Raw genomic sequence first — 15,552 nt, 5'->3', positions numbered from 1 at the left:
CGAAGAAATCCCGGCAACGTCTGCAGCCAAACGGCCGAGACTGGAGAGTCCGAGACTGAGGAATCCTCTGGATGATGCTGAGCTGGCCAAAACAAGGATGGTTTTCACTGCTGTGTGGCAATCGAAAACAGGCGTTACAGGCCGTTGGTTCTTCCGTGCAAGCCACCGGAAATCTAATGAGAATGAAGACGGGGATCTTTTTGTTCTTGAGTGCTATAACTCTGACTGTGGTGTGTTTAGGACGCTGTTAGCAATACCTCATGCAGCCTGGGTGGAGAAGATGAATGATATAGCGGATCGAGTTTCCACGCTGTTCCGCAGTTGCCAGAACTGGGGTGAGATTCTAGCAGTCAAGAAAACCCTGGCTGTGTAGACCTCCCTCCGCTGAGAACCCTCCTCCTCAACCTCAATAACCACACCCCCTTCAGGTTTATAAGGACACACTCCAGCACAGGTCATACACCGATCAACACGAGGAACAGGATGAGAACTAGCGTCCAGAAGACATTGTGCGAGGAGATCGCTGACCGCGATCTGGAGAATGCTTCTCCGTCGCTATTGATGCATACAGGGAGTCCTTCGGCAACATCCACATCACCGCAGTTTGGATCACCAGACAGCGACAGATACTACCTGGAGCCGTATCACCCTCCTTCACCAGCGACTTCGTCTGAGTCTTTCTTCTCCTCCAACTCCTCCTCTTCTCTCGAGATCGAGTTCTCAAATTCGGCGCCTGATGACCGCTGCTTAACGCTCTACCCGATAGGATCCACCGTGGCCGTAACAACGGAGGAAGCTAAATCTAACGAAATGGAGGACTCTCAGCTTCCACCAGGCCAGGGGTCCCCTGCACACACTCAGGATGCCGGAGGAGAGGGTGAGGACGAGTTTGATGGATGGGTCCCCTCAGGTTTCATCAAAGTTGTGAAAACTGCAGTGATACACCTCTTGAACGAGACCATCAAAAAATTTATGATTGAATCATGCTACGGGTGTAGTGTCGATCACCCTAGTTTACGCCAACATCAGTGCAAGGATGTCCTCGAGGACGACTTTTTTCATGACCATTACTACACTCTGATGCGGAGACTTTATAATCAACGATTCGTTGCTTCCATTCAACATCTTCTAACTGCGCGTAACATTTGTGAAGATGATGCCAGAGTCAGGGCTGTGGCAGAAGCTTACTTGTACGAACTAACTCTGGTGAAACAAATCAACACTTCTATACACGATATGTACGAGCAGTTGATTGGAGATGATGTAAAGAAATTGCAGCAGCTTCAAACCATGACAAAGTTCTGGGAGGGTTAAAAGAGGGGTGTTACATTCCTTCTTTCCATCAGCCGGATGTGTTTAGACTAATATTGTATTGGTGTGATGTTTTTATAACATTTAACTTTTCTTAAATCCTATATTACTAGCATTCCTGCTTTTTGTGATCATTTGTATGTGTGTGCGTGTGTGTATTATTACACATTAGAGAAAAAATAAAAGGTTGAAATATACTTGCGTTTTGTGTTTTCTGTCATTACAAGCCAGAGTTTGTATAAGGTGAGATGGCGAGATTAATGAAAAAGGTTTTCTACGATCCTATCCACCCTGGTAGTTTTGGGGGAGTAGAGAGGTTGCGTAAAGCTGTACAGGACGAAACGGGTAAGAAAGTCGCGTGCGAAAAAGTGCAAGACTTCTTATCAGAGCAAGATGCATATACTCTACATAAACCTGCAAGAATACATTTTCCGAGAAATAGAGTTTTTGTCACCAGCCCCTTAAAACAATTCCAAGCAGATCTCTGCGACATGCAGGCCTTGGCTGAGTACAATGACGGGTATAATTATCTATTAACCGTCATTGACGTGTTTTCAAAGAAGGCTTACGTTCGCACTATGAAGAGAAAAACAGCCGCAGAGGTCGTAAAGGCTTTTGAATCTGTTTTTAGAGAAAGCGAGACCCCTAAAAAACTTCAAACTGATGCGGGGAAAGAATTTTTTAACAAAAAATTTAAGGCATTATTAGAGAACCACAGAGTTGTGCATTTTGCTACTCCGAGCGAGGTAAAGGCATCTGTGATTGAGAGGTTTAACCGCACGTTAAAAACCAGGATGTGGAGATATTTTACTGCTAATAACACACGTCGATACGTCGACGTCCTGCAGGATCTCGTGGAAAGTTACAACCACAGTTACCACACGAGCATCAAAATGAAGCCTGTAGAAGTGACTCTAGAAAACACCTTTAAAGTTTTTCAGAACCTGTACGGCTCTGCACGCGATCGATATTGCAAGGACTCAAGGATAAAGTTTAAAAAAGGAGATCTTGTAAGAATATCTAAACTGCGAGGCGTGTTTGACAAGAAATATGAACAAAGTTTTACAGACGAAGTGTTTACAGTGACCGAGCAGCTTGCACGATCTCCCCCTGTGTACAAACTCAAAGATTTTGATGGAGAAGCTATTGAAGGTTCATTTTACGCGGAGGAGATTCAAAAAGTTAAACTGAATAAAGACAAGATGTATCAAGTGGAGAAGATATTAAAACGACGCAACATCAGGGGTGTAAAACAGGTTTTTGTCCGTTGGAAAAACTGGCCTGAGAAATTCAACAGCTGGGTCAGAGCCAGTGACCTTCACGAGGTATAAAGGGGGCCATCGCTACTCCTAGCCCGCTACATTACACCATGAACCGAACGGTAGAGGATGAGGGGTTTTATATCACCCTGCCCTCCAACGCTAGTCTCAACGTCTTTAAGAATAATACCAGTTCCAGTTTCCGCGTGGATTTAGCCCAGCATATCGATTTGGAAGGTTCGTGGCAGGTTGCCTTGACGGAGATTTCTTATCCGTACACATGGCATAACGCCCCCAAGGACCAGGCTTTTTTTGAATGGAGGAAAGCGGGGCTGGAAAATTTCTACCGCCACAATATAGGATGGGGACATTTCAAGGATTTGAATCAGCTCAAAGCCGAGATTGAGGGTCACCTTAGAAAAATAGGTTCTGATATTTATTTAGTCGTGAACACGGTGGAAAATAGACTCGTGTATCAGGCAGGTGGCCAGTACCACCTGCGTTTTTATCCACCACTGAGCTACATGCTAGGTGTGGAGCCTGGCAAATGGATCGTGTTTGATAAAAGGAGTGCCCCTTACCCGATGGATTTAAAAGCAGGTTTCTACCAGCTTTACTGTTACAGCGATGTGGTTGCTCCTCAGATAGTCGGCGATGCTTATGCCCCGCTCTTGCGAACAGCTAGAGTAGAGGGTAAGTTTGGCGATATAATTACGCATACTTTTAACCCGGTCAACTATCTACCTGTAGCAAAGAGGCATATTGAAAACATCCACATAGAGATTAAAACGGATCAAAACACTCCGGTAAATTTTACTTATGGGAAAACCGTTGTGAGACTACACTTCCGACCCGTGATATCACAACGCGTAATGAAATGATGGTCATTCACTCTAATATCACAGAGAGAGTAAGAGGTAATATATATATATATAAAAACGGGTTGATCACAGACTCATTAGTCACTATCAAACAAACGTTCAGTCAGAGGTCACCTCAGTGTCTGTGTCTGTGTCAGGAGGAAGACGACAAAACAAAGCAACATGGTTCAGATAAACATGAGGGATGATCCTCACCGCTTCGTAAACTATTACCAGAACCAGGTCGGAGGTACCCTGCCTGGTTTTTATGGAGCACCTGTAATGTACGGTCGTGGAATAGGTTCTATATTTTCAAAATTATTTCGCTTCGTAGCCCCCCTTGTTAAAAAAGGTTTTGCTATAGCTAAGCCTCATCTGAAAACAGCAGCTACAAACATTGCCTCAGATGTCATAGGCAAAACCATGAGAAGGATCTCTGGTCCTGCAGAGACGGGAGGACAAGAAGGATCGGGTATCATGGTTCTGTCACGAAGACCAAGAAAGCGGCCGCCGGGTGAACGTGTGAGGAGGTCACAAATAGTGAGGCCGCTCAAAAGAAAGAAGTCAGTTGGAAGGATCAAGCCTAAAGGGAGGAAGTCTGCACGGAGCAGGGATATATTCCACTGAATCATAAATAGAGAGAGAAAGAGAGTGAAACATGGCTCTTTTGCATCACAAATCCCCTGAGTGCACCCTGGCAGAACTGGACTTATTTTCAGTCCCTATGACCCAGCTTTCTATCGAGGATAAGATCTACACGGAAATTATGCCTCTATCCGCTATTACTGAGAATGGTCCGATTGAGTTTTTTATACCGGGAGATGGTGAAAAGTATCTGGATCTCAACGATACCTTGTTACATCTACGCGTGAAGATCACCAATGCAGACGGCACAAACTTGGCGAACGACGCACCTGTGGGTCTCATCAATTATCCTCTCAATACACTATTCAGTCAATGCGATGTTACTCTGGGTGATAGATTAATTTCACAGTCTAGTGCCACCCACCCATATAGAGCTATGATCGAGACTCTGCTAAACTTTTCTGAAGACACGTTAAAGAGTCAGTTCAGCGCTGGTCTTTATTGTAAAGACACAGCCGGCGCCATAGACTCTATAGTAACCAATAATGGGCCAAACAGAGGGCTAAACCAGAGGGCTCTCTGTACAGCTAATTCCAGAGAAGTACACCTATTGGGCCCCCTCCATGGGGATATCTTTTTCTGCGAAAGGCTCCTGCTGAACTCTGTGGATATGAGAGTTAAACTAACCAGAGCCAGTGAGGCCTTCTATCTCATGGGAACCAGAGACTCGACTTACCGATTAATGATATTAGGAGCCTCTCTTTTTATCAAAAAAGTTTCCGTCTCCCCCGCTGTTCGTTTAGGCCACACATCGGCCTTAATGAGAGGAAACGCTCTCTACCCACTGTCATGAGTGAATGTAAAAACATACTCCATCCCTGAAAATTCGAGGATATGCAATCAGGAGAATCTCTTTTTGGGAGCGATGCCTAAATATATTGTTTTAGGTATGGTGCACCACGAGGCATTCACGGGAAGAAGGGACTTGTCACCCTTCAACTTTAAACATATGGATATAGAGTATCTAGCTCTTTGTCAGGATGGTAAACAAGTTCCCGCCAAGGCGTTCCAGCCTCAGTTCAACCAAGGCATTTCAGTCCGGGAATTTTACAATTTGTTCACAGCGACAGGTCGTCATTTAAAAGATCTCCCTCTGAGTATCACACGTGAAGAATTTAACAACGGTTACTCGCTGTTTATCTTTAATCTCAATCCTGGTGAGGATAGCGACGCCTTGTCACCTGTTTCTAATGGGAATTTAAGACTGGAGGCGAGGTTTAGAGTTCCGCTACCTCACACCACAACCCTCATTGTCTACGCATGTTACGATTCCATTTTGGAGATCAACTCAAGAAGACAGGTGCTGGTGGACTATTATTAAAAGAGTAAGCATGAATAACCACCAACTGGAGAGCCTGTTGCACCATCTACTGGGTGACCTATTTTGTGGCGTGTGGGCTAGTGACCAACTCCCCTTGCTCACACAAACGTTTACAAAGCCGGCTTACTTCATTGTGAACACACATCCTTCTCACATGCCTGGGGAGCATTGGCTAGCTCTGACTCTGGAGGAGAACGGTCAAGCCACCTTTTTCGACTCTTACGGGCTACCGCCAGATTTTTCTCACTACCCCTCAGACATTGTGTCATTTCTGAAAGACCGATCCCTGAAGATAACGTACCATAATCGCCAACTTCAGAACACCTTGTCCACCGTGTGCGGTCAGCAGTGCGTTTATTACCTCTGCCACCGGGCGTGCGGAATGTCTCTGCAGCAAGTATTATCCTCCTACAGTGACGATGTTCTTAAAAATGATGTGATGGTATCTAACTTTGTGAAAAAATATCAGAGATGCATCAGAAAGCACAGTGCTACCTCATTTCATCACGGAGCCTGTTCTTTACAGATGTTCAAAGAGTGCTATAAATTGTGAATGCATGAAAGTGATGACTCTGTAGACTCTGAAAATTGGAATCAATAAAAAATTTTTATTGAGAACAAATGACGGTATCATTTTATTCATTTCTTACAGAAATTTATGGTGAAAAGGTAACCCAGCGCGGAGGTTTTATCTTTTTATGCAGACTATGTTCATCTGCAGCCTCGTCTCGCTCACCATGTCCAGATCTTAAAAAATGTGGGGAGAGGGTTATCTTCTTCTTCGGTTTTACAGATGGTATTTTCTCTATTCCGCTCGACTCTGTTTTGAGACGACGATATTGTTCACGGGCTTGCGGATTATTCACAGAGGATAAAGGTATGTTCAGTTCATTCAGAACATTGAGAAAACTTGTCCAGCCTGCTGGTTGCATGGTTTGGGCTTTTCTTTTAAAAGGGAGCAGAAGGTTTTTAAGTAAATCAACCAAATGTGATCCTCTCACAACCTGCCTCTGATAAACAAATTCTCCTCTGGTGGTCCAGCCATTTCTCTCAGATAATTTCCTCAAGATGTATTCACCATTTCTGCGATCGCGCTTTGGAAGGATTTTTAATACCTCACTCGCCGTTGCATCCAATTCTAGCTGATCGGGCTCGTGAACACGATCCGTCTCACGGGAATCTGATTCAGGTATTGGATCATTAAGACTGTTTCGCTGAAGAGTCACAGTCATCCGCGGCTCCTCCATCTGACCTTGCTTGATTAGGGTGAGGTATCTTTGCAGCAGGGCGTCGTATTTCTTAATTTTTTCATAAGAGGTCATTCCTGACTCGTCGAGTATCGCTCTCATTTTACTATCCAAATCATCCTCCGCCGTCTGTCTGATAGAAGTCTCTGACTGACTCAAGTGTTTGAACTGATGAGGTGAGATGAGAAACATCTTTTGTGCTGTCCTGAGCGACATCTTATCTTCTAACGATTCCGGCCACTAGATCCCCAATTACGGGTGCAAGAGCCGTTAGGATGGGGAGAATAAACCCTCCTCCTTGACTTTTGAGAGCCAGCTGCTTACGTTTTAAACCGGTTCTCTTATCAGCCAGCAGTCTGATAACTTTCTTTTGCTTTTTCAAACTCCGATACTGGGGAGGGGATAGCTTAATGTTACCCTTTAAAATATTCAGAGCAATCTCACACAAAGCTTTAAGAAAGTCGGGTGAACAATGGCCGAGAATGTCCTTACGTTTCTGAGGTGTGGCGTGGTACAGAGCTCGGAGTAACGGAGCATTCCTTTTTATACGGGCTGACATGATAAATTACTATGCTTTCGGAACATAGACAACTGGCCACTGACTAGGAAGTAAACCCGTTCTCAGTCTGTATTGTTCTGGGCATGAGTGGGTCAGGTCGACGATTAAATACCCGTGCGGCTCTCTGGTGGCGTCCTCAAAGCTCTCCAGAAAAATAGCTTTCTCTGAGGGGAAGATTTGACGGGCTAGTATATTCACCTGCAATCTATCTCTGGGATTCTTAAACAGCACCAGGTAGTTACTGTTCAGGCTGATGGTGCGACTGTATTTCCCTTGATGAAATACATTTTGAGTCAACATCATGACACTCATATTTCTGTGATGTCTGTACTGAGTGAAAATTTTTACCACTTCAGGATGGTCTGAAGCCTGAAAAATGACATCGTCCAGAATAACCAAGTGCTTACAATCAGGAGGGAACAGATTTTCATCTTCAAAAGAATGAGGCAATCCTTCCACAAATTTGATGTTTTTATTCAACCGCTGCAGTTCAGCATACAGTGGTTGGAAAGAGGTATAAATCCAAACAATATTATCCGGTACAACATCCATCACATGGTTACACTTTTTTAAAACACTTTTAACAAAAAATGATTTTCCACATCCGCTGGGCCCCACAATCAGACATGAAAAAGGAGTCTTTAGTCTGGGGTCAAAATCAATCTCCTTCATATCAGAAAATTGCGGCATTTTTATTTATTTATTTATTTTTTTTCCCTCTCTTAACCACCTTAATACCTTAATAACCGAAAGGCAGAGTTGTACCGTCAGGAAAAAGGCGTCTCTTGTCATACACCACCCGGAACTTTTTCTGGAATGTCACATTTTTTAACAGAAACCCCTTTTTATCTCTTCTGATGGTACGCTGAGGGGTCTCGATCACCGTTTCTCTGGAGTCAGCCAAGTATCCCTCCACTAACTCTTTGACGCTGTCAAAGTTGACCTTCTCGCTGCATTCATGCGTCTGAGTGATGCCTTTAACGCGCATCGATACTTTTTTCTGATTTCTGGTCTGGTAGGCGTAACTCTTGGGTCCTGCTGCAACAAATTCCTGAATTGTGTCACCTCCCAGCTCGTCGGTCAAATCCCCCAGATAGTTTCCCAGTTTCAGTGGAGTCTCACCTTTTTTCACCACATAGATCAGACTGTCTGTGTCTATGTAGAGAATTTTGTCCTGCATTACTTCCAGACAGCTGTACAGTTTTAAACGTGCATATGCGGTGGTAAATGCTGCAATGAATACATTGTTTACCTTGTTGGGTGGAGCGATGCACCGTTTGTTGTAAGTCCACTGCAACATGCACATGTCAGGGTTTAGAAAGTGGAAGTAGGCTATCTTGTATTTACCCGAGAACATGAAATTAAAAAATTCATTCGGGTCTGTGACGATGGTGGTCTGATGGAGGTCGCTCCTCTGCGCAAATTTCCCCCAGAAACTGTTCAGACACAGTTTAGCCACCTGTCTTTTAGCAGGGTTCACCTCTATTTTGCTGGTATCCAACTGAATACCTTGATGGAGTTTGTAATCTCTGACGTACCTCTGCTTACTCTCCTCATCAATTGCGTCTGCGGGATATCCTGAAGCCTCTTGTTTACCCTTAAGAAATGTGTGTATGTAGTCTACAAAGATTGAGCTACTGGTCCTGTCAAAGTGCCACACCTCAGTGATTTTAGCAAGACGATAACCAAGCTTTAACGCCTTGCTAAACTCCACACTCACCCACACACCTGTTAGTGCTCTCTCCTCATCGCTGTGGCTGCACGCACCTGCCTGGTTATTCATTTCAGCACAGGTGCGACAGAGAGTGAATACAAGTTTTCCGTGAGATGACTTGTAAGGTAAAACTGGGAAAAACAGCCCACGCGGAGGATAAACAACAGCTCTTATGAAACCAAAGTAGCTGTCAGGGTCATCAAAATCTCTGCAGATGATTCTGGGATGGCCGAGAGGGTAAGGAAAGCTGCAATTTACATAGGGGTAAAGAGATGTAAAGTCAGCGTAGTGCACAGTTTCATCTACCCCCGCACTGTACCTCAACCTGAGTGCGCAGGTCCGACCACCGTACAGTGCCTGTCTTGGAGAGAGAGGTTCAGGGGCGTTAAAGCTCTTGAGAAATTCAATCACCTCCGGATGGGACTTTTTCATCTCAGTCCACTCGTGCTCCCACATGATATGCAGACGAAGACCGTACACTGACTGAAGTTCTCTCTCTCTCTCATGGGTCTCTGCATAGAACTTTTCAAACGGCTCCTTCCTCAGCGGACATGTGTCTTGAGGCTGATAGCAGATGGGGCAGCCGTGAAAGAAACAGCCGTAAAACTCAAAAGCTACCCTCACACCGTCAATTTCCGCATACCCATCTACGTGATAAGGACCGATTCCTTTTTCCCCTGTGTTTAACGCATGGCTAATCTCAATCCCTCTGCTAAATGCTAACCACTCCAGCCACTGGATGGATGCGTTTGAGAAGGTCTTACTCTGCTGACTGTAATCAACGGGTGAAGGTATGGCCAGGGTTTTAGGCTGCAGAAAGTTGGCGGTAAAAACCTTCATACAGGCCGACGCGATCGTGATGCATTTCAGGGGGTCCACGCGCGTCTCGTTAAAGAATTGCTCGCGGAATTTGACACACCCCTTGAACAGTATATCTACATCATTTTTGCAGTAAAGCACGCTCTGTTCACGAAAGTTAAAGGTGCCTTTACAAACTCCATCGTACCATCTGTAGAACTCTCCCTGCTCACTGGGGCTCATGAGTTCTACAGAGTAGTAACTCGGTGAAGGAAAAGGCCCCACATATTTCAAATTCTGCTCTGAAGAGAATCTATGGGGAAAGAAACCTTTGGTATGATCACTGAAACCTAACGCTTTCGGCATCATACTCAGTTTCATAGCAAGGAAGGACAGACTATCGATGAATCTCAAACCATAATCACAGTCTGTAAAACAGAGAATTTTACTCCCCTGTGTGATGAGAGAGGGCTTCATACCTAGTTGCACCATGACGTTAAGGATTAGATAACTATCATAACCTCGTCCGTTGTGAGCAATAAACGTGTATCCATGGTAGCGTGGTCTCCTGAAACGGAGGAGGAATTTCTTGACACAATCCAACCCGTAGGCAGACCACTCCACACCTTTCAGCGTTTTTGCACAGACCAGAAAGGGGACATGCACATCGTTCTGACCGACTAAGGATTCAAAATCATAAAAGATCAGTTTTTCGTCAAGCCGTTCGTCGGTGCTGGTAGGCTGAATGTAACACTGATGTCCACCGAGAGTTGGTGTAGAACCGAGGGTCAGTTTCTCACCACAGATTTTACATTTTAAACCTTCACACACGTGGGGGGTTTTTACCTTAGTCATCGCAACGCGATAAAATCTCTTACACGTCGGACACCTTTTAATCAGATCACAATGACTCACTTGCATTCTGGCTTGGGGTCTCTCACGAGGTTCTTTGTGTCTGTTGAAGCACGACGAGTTACGACAGCTTCTGTTGCAATCGCCACAAAATATAGGACTGAGCTCTTGATTTGTACATGACGAGTCGCAACACACAGGACAGTAACCAGGACAGTAGTGTGAGTGTGGCTCATTGTAAATGGTGTAGCAGTGCTCGCAAATGTACCTGGACCCTATAAATCCTTTGAGGTTTTTTATTCCATAGTAATGGTTTTGGAGTAATAACAGAAAGAGAGGGCTTGATCGATCTCTGAAATCAGTCTCAAATTTACACAGAGCTCGATCACCCTTGGTTCTGTGAAACACCACAATTTTTCTGTTTAGGATTTTTTCGAATTTTCCAACATCACCGAAAGACACAGGCGTCTGATCAGTCAGCCCTGCCTGACGCTGCCACTCTCTCGCCTGGGCCGAAGCCTGACTATCGGTAAATTTAGAACCGGAGACATGCGCGAGACTGATGGCGAAACAGAGCTGATTGTCACAGTTATCTGTAATGTACAAGTGACGTTTTTTCTTATGGATTAATTCGCATTCTAAGGTTTTTGAAGCCTTCCGTTTGGCGCCCCCTGTAGGGTTTCTTACTACCTGGAGGACTAACTCCATGTTAGTATCAGAGGCAATCTCTGCGTTCGATTGAGTTAACTCGTCTAAAAAGTCCAGAAAGGCTTTCAGGATTACATCAGACTCATTTGTGACAGAAACGGTAATATGTTGAGAAATACTCTCACCTACTAATTCTAGCTGGACGACATCATTACATCTGGCGTGTGATCGCGCTGTTTCTGCCACTTCAATAAGATTGCTCATAACGATGTTGGGCATTCTATCAGGGCACGGACGCGGTATTGTGACGGGACGTCTTATTTCAAGACAATTGTAACGTTCACGCTCAATCGGTGGAGGTGTAGATCTCCGACTCGTTTCAGGGACGGCTACGTTCTCCTGATTCACCCCCCTACCATGCTGCAGAGTTTGTTCTGCTGCAGCTGGAGAAGGTAAAGAATTCAGATTTGATGAGGCTGTGTCTGATGCTGAAGATTGAGAAGCACTAATCGCTGAGGCTGTCTCTAGTGATGTGACACAAGGAGCTGGATTTGATGACTCATTTTGCAAACTCGGGCCGGGTGGCGGAGGCCCGTTTAAATTCAGGACTGATGATTCTAATTCAGGGACGGCTACGTTCTCCTGATTCACCCCCCTACCATGCTGCAGAGTTTGCTCTGCTGCAGCTGGAGAAGGTAAAGAATTCAGATTTGATGAGGCTGTGTCTGATGCTGAAGATTGAGAAGCACTAATCGCTGAGGCTGTCTCTAGTGATGTGACACTAGGAGCTGGTTTTGATGACTCATTTTGTAAACTCGGGCCGGGTGGCGGAGGCCCGTTTAAATTCAGGACTGATGATTCTAATTCATGTAACACATCAATTTGACCATTTTCATCTTCTTCAATATTCATAGGAGATGATTGATAATCGACATTAAGGAGCGCATACTCCAGTGGTGTAAAGTAATCCCACACATGAACCGGTATGGGTATGTTTTCCAAATTTCCCACAGCCTCGGATATTACAGCCGGCACAGCTCTGCCTGCTTGATTATCCATCTTTACACAGAATTGAGAATGGCTAAGAGGGGTTAAGATATCTACTTATATATATATATACACACATTTACTTTACTTCGAAATCACGGCCAAGTCACGGTTAATTCTCTGTATAAGAATCTCGCTACTTCTCATGAATGCCCGAGCTCTTGATCTTTCACGTCGGATGGTAGCGTTTCTTTTCCTCCACAGACGAGGGTCGGGCCGGCTTGGAGGATTTATCCGTTCTATTGACAGATCGGCCTCTGTGGTTGAAGGAGAAATAACCATAAAAGTATTTTGAATATACCTGGTTCAGTGATTGTGAATTTAAAAAAAAAAAAATAAAAAAAAAAAAAATTTAAATTAAAAATTAAGAATTAAAAATTTAAATTAAAGTTTAAAAAAAAAAATTAAATTAAAAATTAAAAATTTAAATTAAAATAAATAAAAAAAAATTTAAGAAATTATATATAAAATTTTTTTTAAAAAAAAATTAATAATAATAATTTAAAATAATAATAATAATAATAATAATAATAATAATAATAATAGGTTGTACCTTTCATTAGCCCTTCGACAAGCGACAGTCTGTTGCGCACTCTATTGCACCGCCGATTCTTCACCACGGACCTCACGGGAACTATAACATCAGATTCTGTCAAATTGAAACACAGTTTAATAGCATAAAATAGATAAATAAATAAATTTTTAAAAAAAACCTTGCTTAAGTATACACTATGTGAAATTTGCATAGATGTTACCATGTAATGCTCCCGTTGAATGCAGCACGGATAAGTGGACAGAGCAGTAATAATATATCAACTGGCTTGTTTTACAGGCACCAGACATGAGTTCTACTGGAAAAAAAAAGGCTGCGCTCTTTTAACCCCTCTCACCCTTCACTCTCTCCCTATGCGTCACATCCGTGTTGATGACGTATGACGCTTACGCGCTCACGTGAGAAAACAAAAACAATGAGTGATGAGTTTTTTTTAAAAACTTACCCCGCTGATCAGGCTGTTTAGCGAGGGGTCCTTCCTCCCCGCGAGCAACGCTTGGCGCCTCTAATAGCTGCGCCGTTATGCAGCCTAGTAAACCGACAGCCCCTTCAGCCGCAGCCGTATTGGTATGGTAGCCGCTCACAGGCGACTCGGGTCGCTGGGTTTCTCGTGGGCTGTAAGGTATACTCGGAGGTGTGTGTAGAACAGATGTTTCCTGCCGTCCGTCCTCTGTACTAACACTCGGACACTCAGTTGAAAACTGGTTGTGTTGTACAGGGAGCAGTCTTCGTCGTAGCCGGGATTTATTCAGGGAAAGTCCGTTTCCCCCTCCCGGCGCGTTTAAAGTCAATTCACCTTCGAACACGGCTGGGTTCTTCTTTTTTCGGCCTTGCTCCACACTGTTTAGTAAATCTGTAAACAATTACATCTGTTGTTATTTCATTGAAACATTTCACTTGTTAAAGGTTATTAAAGTTAAAGTAACATTACCATAATCGGCTTGCGTCAATATGAAGTCATCCAAATCCTCTGCGTCCAACTCTGGAAATTAACACTCTGTCATGGTGTGGTAATATAATTATACACGCATTCATATGTTTATCATCAGATCTTTTTTACTTACCGTTGAATACTCCTAAGAGTGCCAAAGAACCGCCGGTTGGCTGTGTATGGATGTCAGCTCTTGTTTTCCGTCCTAAAAAAGTTGTTTGTTGTTGGGTTTTTTTTTTTTGTTTTTTTTGTTGTTTTTTTTTTTAAAGTTTTAAGGAGACTTTTTGCGTACCTGTGTCCATGGTTCCTATCCTGTCGGTTGAGTCCCTGACGTAAATGCCTGAACCATTTTATATAGTCTTACCCCCCTCCATAGAAATAAGGGAGTGTTTTAAAAATTTCTTGAAGTGCTAATTTCAACCCATTTGCTCTTCACACTTAGTTTATATCCACCCTACGGTTAGTAACAGATTGATTCTGTTTACTTGTGAAGTAAGACGTTGTCTCATTCCCACACAGCATGGTGCATCCTAGTGAACATCATATATGTTCATTTGTTTACTTGCGAACTAAGACAACGACACATACTGTTTACCACACTGTACTTTGCATTCTTAATGAACCCATTTGTCCCTATTGTTCAGTGCCACAGCATGATGCATTCTTGAGACCCCCTGCAGTTGACTCTCATAGTATCAATCAGAGCGAGAACTACATGTAAACTTTATGGGCAACCTGTTCTATTAGTGAATTCTCTGTAGATTAGCCCATGATACCATATACAACATGTATGCAAACTAAGAGGGAAACCTTTTTCATGTAATTTAAACCTACCTCTATTTGCTATAAACAACCCATCCTCCGTTCAGTGTCACAGTATGGTGCAGCCAGAGACAACCAGATGTCTGTTAACACCCCCCACCCCACCCCACCCAAATCCATGCAGTGCTAGCAACACCTGGTAAAAGGAGGACTTTCCGGCACCCTGAGCCTTGCTCGTACGAGACTTAAAATGTTATCTCATTCCCACACAGCATGGTGCATCCTAGTGAACATCATATATGTTCATTTGTTTACTTGCGAACTAAGACAACGACACATACTGTTTACCACACTGTACTTTGCATTCTTAATGAACCCATTTGTCCCTACTGTTCAGTGCCACAGCATGATGCATTCTTGAGACCCCCTGCAGTTGGCTCTCATAGTATCAGTCAGAGCGAGAACTACATGTAAACTTTATGGGCAACCTGTTCTATTAGTGAATTCTCTGTAGATTAGCCCATGATACCATATACAACATGTATGCAAACTAAGAGGGAAACCTTTTTCATGTAATTTAAACCTACCTCTATTTGCTATAAACAACCCATCCTCCGTTCAGTGTCACAGTATGGTGCAGCCAGAGACAACCAGATGTCTGTTAACAGACCCCACCCCACACATCTAATTATTTTCCCATCTTTACCTTACAGGGACCGGTCTTTGAAGCTGTTAAAATGCTGACCGCTTCTACAACTTAACCTTTTCTATTAACCCTAACCCTTTCTCTTATTTAAACATTCAACTAATATATTTCTCACAACCTCCCGACTTTAGCTGTAATCATTCTTAACCCTAGCCATAAACTCCCCCCTTCCTTAGATGTCAAAGATCTCTTCAACAGATGGCTAATCTATGTCAAACAGAGGTCACACGTCAAAATAGCTTGATCGATCGATAAGAGGTCAAAAGTCATATCCCCAGATGTCAGCAAACGGATGTCAAACAAAGGTCACCTGTCATATTAATTTGATTGATCGATAAG

General features: G+C 43.6%; 2 protein-coding genes across 2 annotated transcripts in view; one reads left to right on the top strand and one right to left on the bottom strand.

Moving 5' to 3' along the window:
* The window catches only part of LOC140291454 (uncharacterized), a 392,957-nt gene that overhangs the window by 132,315 nt on the left and 245,090 nt on the right, over positions 1 to 15,552 (top strand). The gene's annotated exons all lie outside the window — the stretch shown is intronic.
* LOC140292430 (NACHT, LRR and PYD domains-containing protein 3-like) overlaps positions 1 to 15,552 on the bottom strand; it is a 145,486-nt gene that overhangs the window by 36,995 nt on the left and 92,939 nt on the right. The window lies entirely within an intron of this gene.

The sequence above is a fragment of the Leuresthes tenuis genome, unplaced genomic scaffold (assembly GCF_036924035.1).
Source record: "Leuresthes tenuis unplaced genomic scaffold, fLeuTen1.0.hap1 SCAF_1, whole genome shotgun sequence".
Classification (NCBI taxonomy): domain Eukaryota; kingdom Metazoa; phylum Chordata; class Actinopteri; order Atheriniformes; family Atherinopsidae; genus Leuresthes; species Leuresthes tenuis.
This window is presented reverse-complemented; position numbering and strand designations above follow the sequence as displayed.